Raw genomic sequence first — 7,251 nt, forward strand, 5'->3', positions numbered from 1 at the left:
CTTCGAAGTAGCGTGCACGTGTAGACACAGCTTATGACACGACAGCTTCTGTGGGTCAACACAGGAAGACATTTTAATGGTTGCAATACCAACTGCTCATGTTTTAACACAAAGCTGTCATGTCATGTTATGGCAGGTCATTACGTCGCAGTGCCCTGATAGTGTATTTTGGCCCAGCTTCACCATGGCCCCCAGCCAAGGGTTGGCCTTTATGCTCTCAGTGCTGTTAAGTTGCACAGTGGCCTATCACCTCTTGGTGCAATGTCCTTCTTGGTGCATCATCCTGTTCCAGTGACTTGATGGTGTTTTAGTGCAGCAGCATCTCTCAGAGCCAAGTGAAAGCACTCATGCAATGTTCCTACTCGGACAGCATTAAAGATCATGATTTAAAACCGTGGGGGCCTGAGTGATTATATTCCACCTGTCTAAATCCTCGCTGCACTTGCACTTGGTTGTGGGATTCTTTTTCATGTCCAGTAATGTAGCACTGCTGTGAGTTGTTAAACAGCTGCTGCATTCCACCCCAGAGCTGGTTACATTTCCATAGCAAGGAGAGTAATTCCAGATTGCAGAGAATTTGGGGATGAAAGACGCCCAGGGCAATAGATTATATAACACTAACTTGACAGTGAGGCATGCCTTAGTTGTCTGAGCACAGAACCAATCTCTCTGCCTTGCTCTCTCTTCTTGTAAAGTGTGAATAATAACACATCCCCAACCCCTAGGCAGCTCAGGCAGGTGGGAATTGTTAGTTAGTGAATATTCATGAAGTACTATGGAGGTCAGCAGTGCCTTGCATTATTTGTAACTGAGCTAGTGTGATGCGGGAAACCCATGTTCATGTGGGTTAGACCCTTTGCGGTGAAAACAGAATGGGACTTTTGCAGCTCCCAGGAGAGGCCTTGTATTCAAAGCTCCCACCCTGTCAAATTAAGTGTCACATTATTAAGCGTCGCTTTATTTTAACTAGTGACTCAGACAGGCTACTGGATTTTAAACAAAGCCACTCCTGTCCTTTCCAATCTGTCAGCTCAGTTAACCCATCCTATCATTTCCCACATGGCAGTAATAATAGGTCTGTTTGGGATGACTCCATAGGCAGGCATTAGAAAGCTCCTGCCACCTACAGGCAACATATGAGAGCCTGCTCTCCGGGCTCCACATCACAGAAGGCATGACAGCTACTGAGGGGATTTCAAACAAACCCAATCTTCTTGTCTTTAGCAACATTCATGAAAGAAAGGTATCAGAGAGGGAGCCGTGTTAGTCTGTAGCTTAGAGAACAACAAGAAGTCCTGGGGCACCTTATAGACTAACAGATATTTTGGAGCATAAGCTTTTGTGGGCAAAGACCTGCTTTATCAGATGCATAAGTGGGGAGGGGTGGTTTCAGAGGGGTATTTAAAGAGTGGGGTCCCAGTAAGAGGGAGGGCCAGAGTGGACAAGATCTATTCAGCAAGGTGGAAATGGCCCAGTATCAACAGTACTTATCAAAAGCGGAAAAAGCAAGTCAGATCAGCCAGGGGGATGTGAGCCTTTGTCAGAGTCTAATGTGGAGCTATTAGCACCCAGAGCAGAGAAACTGCCTTTGTAAAGTAACAGAGAGGGAGCCATGCTAGTCTATATACTACCAAAACAAAAAGCAGTCAAGTAGCACTTTAAAGACTAGCAAAATAATTTATTAGGTGAGCTTTCGTGGGACAGACCCACAAGTGTCTGGGTCTGTCCCATGAAAGCTCACCGAATAAATTATTTTGCTAGTCTTTAAAGTGCTACTTGACTGCTTTTTGTTTTCGCCTTTGTAAACTGTGAGCCACTCCCAGTCTCTGTTTAATCCATGGTTAATGGATTAAAGAAAAGATAACTTGGACCAGTGAATTAAGGAGCATTTCTACTCCTCTTGATTCCATAAGACACTTAAATGTGACATAACAATATAATCGACAAAACAAAGCAGCATAAATGTAGCACTTTACATGCTGACAAAATGATTTATTTGGTGATGAGCTTTCATGGGACAGACCCACTTAAGAAGCTCATCACCGAATAAATCATTTTGTTAGTCTTTAAAGTGCTACATTTCTGCTGCTTTTTTTGTTGGAGTACAGACTAACACAACTACCTCTCTGTTACTATTCAAGAATATAACCAGACTGTCAAAGGGCCGGTCCTTTAACAGGTGATAATAAATATTGGAGCAATTGTGGTTATTTTGCATGTAAAGAGATAGCTCCATATTTCAAAATCCAGACTCTGGTGATGTTTTTCTGGTTGTTCCTTTCCACCTCGTCAAAGTCAACACTTATTTAAATCTGGTTAATTCTCAGCTCATCACAATTATGAGAAAATCAAATTCCATCTGCTGTTCTCAAGCAAATCAGAAGAAAATCCTCACTTGGGCCACCATCTGCATCCTGCATTCAGCTCTGTGATGAGGGGCTTGTGCACCCTCAGGGGGCCCTTTGTCTTCCAGAGGCCCAGGGCAGGGGGAGTCCAAACAAAGGAGCTGGCAGGCCCCACACTGTTATGATTGAGGGCTGTTATGTTTAAGGCATTAATTTGCTTTTGTTAGTCGGTCATTTTCAGTTGCTCTGTACGCAGGGGGTGAAGCCAGCCTCCCATTGTTGCTTTGCCAGTGAAATCAGGTCTGTCTTGGAGGAGACACTTCTTGAAGAGTAATAAACGTATTCAATGTTACATGGGCCAAGGATTGTCTGTGCACACTTTACTTAATTCAGCTCATCCCCCTGTGAAGTGGTTCCTTACCATTATCCCCACGTCACCCTCATGAATTCTAGTCCAATCTTTGCCAGACTTCCTGTGTAACTTTAAGCAAGTCAGGCATCCACTCTGTGCCTCAGTTTCCTTTTCCATAAAATTGGGGCAATGAGACCTATCCCACAGGAGAAATTTCAGGGTTAATTTGAGGTAATAAAGTAATAGGAATTGAGGGCTGTACAGGCCCTTAAATGGTCAGCTAGTGCATCCCTCCTCTGCCCTTGCCTCCACATAATTAAATATACCTAGAGCATCCTGAGAGGTGTTTGTCTCATTTGTTCTTAAAAACCTCCAATGACAGGGACACAACAACCTCCCTTGAAAGCTCATTCCATTGCTTAACTATATTTACAGTTCAAAAGTTTCCGTGATATCTAACCTGAACCTCGCTTGTGCAAAGTATAAGAAGACTATTTCTTGTCCTACCCTTGAGGGAACATAAAGAAGGGTCCTGGGGTGGAAGGTGCTATAGATATGCTAATAGATCCTGTTCATAAGGTTCCAAATTAGCTTCTACCTCCAGGTCTCCTGATTATCAAACTCAACAAAGTGTGCTCCTGCTGAGGCAAATTCTCATAACTACATCGCACAGGGAACCACTCAGTTTCTCATTTTGGCCAGAGCATGTTTCATCGAGAACTCTTGCTCTGAGTCATGATGGTATTAAAAGTACCATAAAATTCTTTCCTGGTTTTTACTGTGTTCTTTAGATCGCCAAATATTGACTTGTGAAATTCAAGTGGGGCCGGGATTTCACTGTTTCCAGAAACTGACTCATTCCCTTGGTGCGTGTCAAGCCCAGCCTCCCTCAGAAAATTACACTTTGCACCAGTTATGGGCCCACAAAAACTCCCCTGATAAGTCTAGAACCTGGTCCCTGAGGTAGCTGGTGTGCTTCTGCCCTTTCTTGAAAGGCACTTCTCTCCAGACATGAGAGCTGGCAAGGGAAGAGGCCAGGAGCCATTGTTCCATGCTTTTACAACGCTGCTGCGTTTAAAATGCTGCTCACTTTTGAGAATATGAACTTCGCAGGGGTACATTGAAGGGGGTGAGCAGGAGGGCCACATGCTGCTCCCAGCCGTCCCCACCCCCTGACCAGAGCTGGGTGGCAGAACCCCTTCCCTTAGCCCAGCCATCCTGTCAGCATGACAGAACAGGGGCCAACCTAGAAACCAGATCTGAAAGTTGATCTTAGATACACAATTCCAGTTACGACAACTGCGTAGCTGGAATATCGTATCTGAGATTGATTTATCAGGCTGTCCACACAGAGGGAGGTTGAACGTTTCCATCAACCTCCCTTACTGCTTGCGAGAATGACGAGTACCAGGGTTGACTGTCAGCTCCACTAGGTGCCCTAAATTGAACCCTGGAACCCCTTCAACTCCTTCTGGTAAGTATAGCCATATCCTTCAGCCAGATGTGAGTGGCACTGAGATTCTGTGCTCCAGGCCACAGCACCACTTATTTATTTGTATTTGGCTGTCCCTCCCTTCAACTCCTGCTGTCCTTCTGGTGCCACTGCAAAGTTTCAATCACTGAATCCATTAGTGCATATGTGCAAGAGAGACTTGAAGGAGTCAGCCGGGACTCCCAACAGACCTCTATCTTCTGCATCCCCTGCAGATATTCACTAATGGATTCAGTGACTGAAGCTACAGCTACAGACAATACAGATTAACAAATCCAGGCAGAAACTGTGCAACCAACATGAGTGGTGCTGAAAGTTTCCATTCCATCCGAACAAAGGGATCACTCTGACTGGATCAGACTTGAAAGTCCAGTAAAGCCCAGTGCTAACTACTTCAGAAGAAGGTGTCTGAACCCCAGAGCATCAGATGTGGGATAATCTGCCCCTCACCCTTGTCTCTGTGGGTATGTCCACACTGAAGAGAAAAAGAAACACAAATAAAAAGCCCAGCCCCCCAGAGCCTGGGTTTCAAATGCTGAATGGGAACATCCACGCAGCTGTCTTCAGCCCTATAGGCCAGGGAACTGGGACTTGCTGCTGTGGGAGATTTTTTTTCCCTTCTGTGTATAAATACACTGTTAGTCAGATATCAGCTCATACACTGAAGCATGAGCTATACTGTCCCTTCCAGCACTGTTGTTAGCTGCCTATGTAACTCTAGAAATTCGGTGGTCCATCGAAAGATCCAGTCTCTCTTTGAATCTTGCTACCTTCTTGGCCTTAATGCCTCTGTGTAGCTGTGGGTTCCACACTTTGAAGGGGTGTCTCCAATCAGTTTTTGACTTGCCACCTTTCCATTTCATTGACAGGTTGTCCTGGATCGCACTGTTTTTTGTGTGTTGTTTCTTCTGTGCTCCATTTGCACATGGTGTATTTAGATAGCAAGGGTTTCAGGCAGGGGTGGTATGGGAGGGAAGGGCACAGAGAGTCATGTGCCGTCTTAGACACCATGGAGGGAGAGGCAAGGGCCTTTGGGGGGTCCCCGTGGAGCCCAGAGTGGCCCCGAGACCAATAGGGGGCCTGGTGCTGACATGAGGGGTTGGGCCCACCCCAGCACTCATTTGTGGCAGTCTGAAAAGGAGCAACCCAGCCCCAACCCCACTTGGCTCTGCCAGTTCCCAGCCCTGTCACTAGGTGAGGCAGGGAGCTTGGAGAAGGGATGGAATGAGGGTGAGAAGAGGGAGAGGGCAAAGCAGGGCTGGGGGCTGGGGGAAGGGGCGGGAGCAGGGGCAGGAAAAGGCAAGGTCTGGGGTGGGGTGGGGAGTTGTCCCAGCCCCCACATCCTCCTAGGGACAGCCCTCTCCAGGTCTAGGGCTAGCACAGAGAGGAGTCCCATGGGGGTGGTGACATGGCTGGTGCCTCCCTTATGTGCCTCCCTGGGTCCACAGCAGCCACCACTGTCTTCAGGGCAAGGACTGAGTCGTCTTACATGTTTGAATGACTAGCTCACTGACAGCTTTCAAGCAAATGCTAAAAAAATGTACGTAATATACGAGCTGTGAAAAAGAGTTTTTGTCCATCCGAGTGTTATGCTTCGGTTACCTACACATTAAAGGTTTGCTTCAGAGTCCTATGATACATTACAGTGTATAATCAACAATAACTAAGATTTAAGTATGTGAGTTTAATGATACTGTATGGACATTAGCAATCAAACATACAGTGAAAACCAAGCAGTCCTGTAGCACCTTAAAGACTAACAATTTTATTTATTAGGTGTTGAGCTTTTGTGAGTAAGAAGTGGGTCTTACCCAGGAACCCTCATCGCCTAATAATACAATCGTTAGTCTTTAAGGTGCTACAGGACTGCTTGTTTTTTGTGAAGCTTTGAAAAACATCATCCAGCATAGTCCATCAAGCTCTCCACTGGAACTTGCAAGGAAAATGCAAAAGAGGAAGGTCTCGGACAACGTGGAGACGGTCTTCTGAGATTGGAGGACAACAACTGGGGTGCTCCTGGGGCCAGCTAGAAGCTATGTCCTGAGACAGAGTGAAATGGAGGAGAGTTGTAGAGGACCTGTGCTCCACCTGCAGTACAAGGGTTTAAGTCACAGACTAACACGGCTACCCCTCTGAAGCATACAGTGACGGGTGTTCTACAATATGGGCAACAATCCCAACTCCAATTCTCTGAATTTTGGATTATTTGAAATGGCTTCCAAATCAGAATTTATTTGTTGAGGAGTAGGATTAAAAGTGATTTGCTGAAATTACACTTCCCATTGGATAGTTCAAAATTCCCTGTAAATGATCAATAGTGATCTCAGATTTCTATATTGTTCTTCATTCAGCAAAGTCCCAAAGCGCTGTACAAACTACAGCAAGACTGGGCATGCTGCAGTCCCACCTTCCACCAGACCCATGCAACAAACTGCGGGGTGGAACACAGCAGCTGTTTAACTGTCCACAGCAACCCTGCACAACAATGTAGGACAGAAAGTGAAGATGGTACGGCTGAAATTGGAATTTGGCCAGGACACATGCATTATGACTCCCTGCTATTGTAGTGGAAACATAAATGATCCTGAGGTATTCTGGGAACAGTTTACAAACATTAACAGCATCAATATTTTCTTTAATTGCATGGGGGGGACCGCTAAAACTGGGCAAGACAAAGCAGCAGAAGATGTACCACAGAGAACAAACCTTCCCTGTCCTCAGGGAGACGAATGGGATAATCTAATAGATCTATTCCACTTTGATGATTCAGGCTCCCACGGACTTCAGTGGGTTTTGGATTACACAAAGGAGAAGAGACAGTTCCGAGAGGACTTTATTTTTTTTACAAACCTCATTGTGTTCAACCCTCATCTGGTAACAATCTACAGTTATGGCTAAGCCATTGCCAAGCCCCCAGCGCATAGTAGGAAGATTATTGCTTAAGTCTTTAATGTGTTAGGAGACTTTGTAATCGTGGTTACTGGGCATAATTTGGACCATATTATCATCTGCTGTAGATCAGCAGAGCTCCATCGTCTTGTTTTGTAAAAATAGGGCAAAAC

Source organism: Carettochelys insculpta, chromosome 30 (genome assembly GCF_033958435.1).
Source record: "Carettochelys insculpta isolate YL-2023 chromosome 30, ASM3395843v1, whole genome shotgun sequence".
NCBI classification, from domain to species: domain Eukaryota; kingdom Metazoa; phylum Chordata; order Testudines; family Carettochelyidae; genus Carettochelys; species Carettochelys insculpta.